The sequence below is a fragment of the Chelmon rostratus genome, chromosome 8 (assembly GCF_017976325.1).
Source record: "Chelmon rostratus isolate fCheRos1 chromosome 8, fCheRos1.pri, whole genome shotgun sequence".
Taxonomy (NCBI): domain Eukaryota; kingdom Metazoa; phylum Chordata; class Actinopteri; order Chaetodontiformes; family Chaetodontidae; genus Chelmon; species Chelmon rostratus.
In genome coordinates, this window is record NC_055665.1 from 28,703,312 (window position 1) to 28,709,520 (window position 6,209).

Below are 6,209 nucleotides of genomic sequence, written 5' to 3' on the forward strand. Positions count from 1 at the left end.
AGAATACAAACTCATTCACAATGTATTGGAATAAATTATTGCTTATAGTTTGAAAATAAAATAAATTGAACTTTGTACCATTAAAAAAAAAAAAGAACCGCTTGAGACTGCCTTCAAGATGGCGACTTCCGGTTGAAGTGAGGATCAAGGATATATCCACCAAGCACCAGATGCCGATGGAGGTTTTTTGAGCAAAATCTGGTTGGCCCTTCATGACCTTTATTTAGCCTGAAAATAGTCACATACAGTATAATCCTAACGGAGCCCTAAAAATAAGATCACATTGCAGCAGGCTTGGTGAAATGTATGTTTTGTTGTGTAAACTACACCTAAATTTGCCTTTCTGAACACTTTTGTACATACCCAGCAAGCACTGAGATGTTTTTTGAAGGTCCAATCAATACGTCTTGTTCTGGTTGTGGATGACAGAGTACTGCTACTTTCTATGTGTACTTCACTGCATTTCAGAGGCAAATATTGTGCTTTTTATTGCACTACATTAATAACTAAAGGTATTTTGCAGATTTCAGATTAATAACACAAAATATAATCAACAAATAAATTTTGATGAATGATATATTACAGATAACATGAAACCCCGGCTGAAATTCCCAAGCTACCCAGCAGTATATTTAGCAATAAAATGTTCTATCTTTGCCATCTGGAATATTAAAGTTACAGTATGTGTTTATATTAAATATATCAGTTATTATAATTCAGTAATGGCACATTTCATTTTCATTGGTATATTTTATTGTCCACTGGTACATTTTATTCTGTCGGTACATTTCACTGTGTATATTTTATTCTGCTTGTATATTTTATTCTGTTGGCAAATTTCACTTCCATATTTTATTGTTTAGTATATTTTATTGCCTTAGTATATTTTCATTCTGGTATATTTTTAATTGGTTTTACGAATATTTTTATTGCATGTTGGTTTATTTAATTTTATTGTAGTTATCTTAATTTTATTCTTTCTAGTCTTCTTATCTTTCTTACTATCTGTTCCTAACATGGGGGTTGCAATGAAAATTTCATTGACATGCTCAATGACAATAAAGACTCTTGAATCTTGAATATACATTATTATGAAATGTACCAGTCTGCATAATTAATACTTTTATTTTTTGTACTGTTAAGTACATTTTGATGCTAATACTTTTGTAATTTTCCTGTACTTTTACTTAAAGTCTTAAATGCAAGCTTTTACTTGTAATAGAGTATTTCTACATTGTGGTATTGTTACTTTTAGTTAAGTAACCAACCAACCAACCAACGGGGCATTCAAGAAAACAATTTATTATATAATATATCCAGGCACAGGATATGTAAGTAATTCCTTGAATGAGCAGTCTCACTCGAACTCATTGGACCTCCTACAGGGAGAGAAAGTTGACAGAAAGCAGGCCAGGAAGGCCATACATGTGTTCAAAACAACCATGGCAGTCTTCCACTGCAACAGTAGAAAGAAAAGAAGATTTGTGAGCACTGAATAAAACTCACTGGATGATCACGACTCAAAGCATCTCAGATGTCAAATGCTTATCCACACAGTGATAGCAAACACATTATAGTGTTTCTAATGACCTCATCAATGTAAATCAGGAGGACAACAAAAAGAGAAACACCTCTCAGTGTACAACACCACCTTTAACTATGACCTCAGCAATAAACTTTGAATTAACACATTTCTGACAACATTTTGAAAAAAACTGACCACTATGAAATTCATAGGAGTAGAATTCATTGCAGAGCTAATATACACTTCCTTGTCACCTCCTAAAAGAGAGGGGATACGTGTCATCTTGAGATAATGTAAAATTAAATGTCATCCAAAAAATGTTGAAGTGATGCTGACGTCTGAAGATTGGAGGGAAGCACATTCACCAGCGCAGTACTTTACTCTGCCATTGTCACTAAAGTCTACTGTGTTGGTTGGAGTGGTCTCTGTGGCTGTGAAGTTTGTGAGCATGACCAGCCATCTGGCTGGCTAACTACCCCCGCAGACACTTTCGAAATATACACAGTGGACTTCTCACCTCAAAAACTGTAAGAAAGGAATTTAGTGATGAAATAGCACACAGGAGCACTTGCTCAATACTTTAGCAATTTAAAAAAAATCTTGTTCCCATTAGTCACTTGGACACAAAACAGGGGAAAATAGGGTCCATAAACACACAGAAAATTGGCCACTGAAATCTTCCAGGACATGATTGACTTGGAGATGCAGTCCAGCATGGTCCTCATAGTACCAGTTAATGGCTGTCAGGTTATCAAGAGCAAAATGAACTTACTAGGATTCAGTCTGGATTAAAACCATCTATCCATCCATTATCTATACACCGCTGAATCCTTTGCAGGGTCACGGGGGGGCTGGAGCCTATCCCAGCCGTCTCTCGGGCGAAGGCAGGGGACACCCAGGGCAGGTCGCCAGCCTACCACAGGGCTACACATATAGACAGAAAACCATGCACACCACTCATTCACACCTACGGACAATTTAGAATAATCAATTAACCTCAGCATGTTTTTGGACTGTGGGAGGAAGCCGGAGAACCCGGTGAAAACCCACGCTGCACAGGGAGAACATGCAAACTCCACACAGAAAGGCCCCAGGCGTAATTAAAAGGAAGGTGTTGAATCATGAGAGATGGTGTGAAAATGCTCTTCTTGCCTAAGGAAAAGGACAAAATACATCCATATAACTATTTTGTTTTTGTATTAGTCTCCCTGCACCAAGTGTATTGTATTTGTGGTTGGAGTCTAATACTGTCATAATATCTTTGTACAACCGAATGAAACTTGTCGGTTCCTAATGTCATCAAAATACACAACACAACATATTTTTCTAAAGACATTTTGATATTTATGTGCACCTTATTGCACCCTGAATAAATGCTGTGAAATGAAATATATTTGCCCTGATAAATATGAAACAAAAGAAAATAGATTTTTTAAAAAGTGAAAGTTTTTCAGTTTGACCAAACCTTTAACTTTCATCCTGTAATATAGATGACTGACTGATTGATCCACATTAGCAGGAGTCAGAAATAGGTGTAAGTGAAGGTGATTTCTGTTTTTGATTCAGTTGCTCCCAGGACCAGCTCGGCTTATTGTGTACTTTTTGGCACACACAATAAACCAATCACATCAGACTTATTAGAGTAATATCATTGATGTGTGAGCGGACCTGAACTCATCTGGTCCAGGCTTGAGTCCTTTTTCCTCACATTAATCATTGGCAAGCCAGCCAGCAGGGGTGCAAGGGAGCTGAAAGCCTGGACAGAGCTGCTGCTACTCAGATCAACAGTGGCCACCCAAACCAAGGTAAGCACAGCCTATAAAAGTCTGGATATGTTGGTTCCATCTGAGGACAGTGTGCATCCAAGAGCCTTTCCTCAAAAGAACCTTAATTGATAAGTGGGGAGTCTGATGTGACATTACAGGCATGCATAAAAAGAAGTAAATTGAACTAACCCATGTGTATGTATGTGTGCAGGGTGAAGTGACTGAGTGGATGCCTCGTGTGATGATTGTGTGTTGGCTTGTTGATTGTGTTTGCTGATGGATTGATTCAGCTGGTGTTGACACATTACAAACACTGAGAAAAGAACTATTCACAGGGCGGCATCCAGAAGTATGAATGTGTGTGAATGGAATGTGGCTCATAAGTATTGAATCAGCTGAGAAAAGTAGGAAAATTGCATATTTGTAAAAGCAGAGTGGGAAAAAGGTGCCAGAATTTGGAATAATAAAACAGAGATAATTGTGCAGAATTAGAAGACATGCATATTGTAAATAATGAAGATAAGCTTTAAAAGGTTGTGAGACGTTGGGTAGGAAGTTACAAAAAAGGGAGAAGCTGGACAGAAATCAGTTCAGATGTAAATTTATTAATATTATAAGTTTTTCATGGAAAATAGAGATACAATTTAGATCTGGGGAGCAATTGTGTTGTTCCAAAGGTTTTATGAATTAAATGACATTGTTGCAGGGCATTGACCACACAAGGAATGACATCATCAACTTGCCTAATGCATACACACACTCACCAGTGCACTATGGCTGTTGTTGTGTACAGATGAAGGCCTCACAAACAGTGTTGGGTTGCCATGATAAAGACTGAGCAGATCAGATGCTGCACTTGCCATCCAGTGACCACAGAACAGCTGGGGGAGGGACTTCATTCTGACCCATTCTGTATCTCTACACAGAACCGCAATGCTTGTGTGTGGCTCCTTTTTTTCTTTGTTTACCTCGCAATATGCATGTATGATACATATGTTTTTGTGACTGATGTTGCTGGGTCATGCCCTAATCTGATGTATAGCACTGAAGTCTGTGGGAGACTATGCAAGAACATGAGATCAGTGAGGCTGGAAGATGAGACACATAAAAGTGACTAAGCTTTCCATGTTGGATCCTTTGACGCTGACTAGCTGTTCAATAGAGTCTTGATATTTATTCTGTTTTTTCCCTCCACACATTTTGCCATGGAGTGTCTGTCCAAGGCCAAACTGAGTGTGATGACAAGGCTGATGTGTCCTGTCATATTTCCTGTAATGTATGTAACAAGTACATTAGTTTCTTGTATATTGACTACAAAAATAGTGCACTCTCAGCATGAGTTAGACACTACCACAGAGGCTATCAGACAAATATAACATAGCAAATATATTCAGTGAAAGCTTTGGGTGTACTGGAATTGAATAGGTCTGGGTAGACACAGAGAGGGTCTGTCGTCTCTTGTATGAAACCACTGAGTGTGGCTTCAACAAGAAGCAAGAGCAAAACAAAATAGTTGTCTAATCACTATGCTTTGTTATTATGTGACGACAACCACCAGACATTGAAACACTTGTCTCTTTTCCTGCCCTGTGTTACAGATGGTGCTGAATGTTCATGAAACTCTATTTGAAAATGTGTTACTTGTTGTTAAGAACTGTTGGCTGTGGCTAACTGTGATGTATTATTTTGTTCTGAGTGCCATCTTTTGGCCAGTTGGACTACTTCAGGACCTGCTCCAGTCCAGAGGAACCTCAGAGAGAGATTAATTAATTAATTAATTTCAGTCTGTATGTAGTCAGATTTATCCTGAAATCAAATTTATCATTGTCAAGATGTGTAATGTGTTTTTCCTGCTACCCAATATCAAAGAATCAAGTAATTGTTCTTACATTTTAGAGGGATTCCTTAGTCTATAAGAGACTCTGGCATATATGTTCTAATCTTAGACAATTAATCTTGCTTCCATATATGTAATTGCTACAAACTTTGCATTAACACCTTATTTTGAAAACCGGACATGGTCACATGAATCCTCGCCTTAACTTCACAGAGTCTGAAGAAATTTAAGAAATTGTAATGTTTTAGTGTTACGTGGTGTGCTCGGTGAAATTAAGAATCCATAGCCTCTCTTCATGTAGCACTTTCACACTACAGCACTCTTGGCTTTTGAAAGTGAGAAATCTGTCTCAATAAGGTCACAAATTCCATGTCAGCTTGCTCTGACCATTTCATTGCATGTACGGCAAGGTCACATCAAGCCCGCAGAATATTAATGAATTCAGAAAATGTGTGCATCTAACCTAACTCAGAGGAAACGCTCTAGTAATCTTTTCTATTAGATGCAAGAAGCGTCACTTGGGTTTATTTTCAATGGCCAATTGCTGTATTGTCTCAAACTAAATATTGTGTTTTGCTTTCTGGGATCCTGAAGAGGATTTATTTTGTTTGTTGTTTAGATAAGGACTCATTTATCTGTAGTTGAACAGTGGGTTTTGTACTGAGCACTGACTGCCTCCTTGATGGAGGTCTTTTCAGACTCACAATCAATATCAGAATCAGAATGGGCGATATTGGCCAAGTATGCTCCATGTTGTTTTGGCTGCGCCAGAGGACCAGAGGAGTCAGAAATAAATATGGACTAATTGTCTGAGCTTTCTCTGTCTCGGTTTCATGCTGGACCAGTCACAAGAGATGTAACATTAATGAATTGATTTAATATTATTTTTGTTATTGCTTATCGTTATTGCTTACCTCTCACCTTAAAGAGAAATCACCTCTGAGTAGAACACATCAAACTCAGGACTGCTGGGGTAACATGTGAGGTAATGGTATGTCCAGGGACAGATAATAACCATGACATAATAATGTAAAATGCTAGATTCATGTACTTAATACTTTAAATTTCCAATCATGATGTA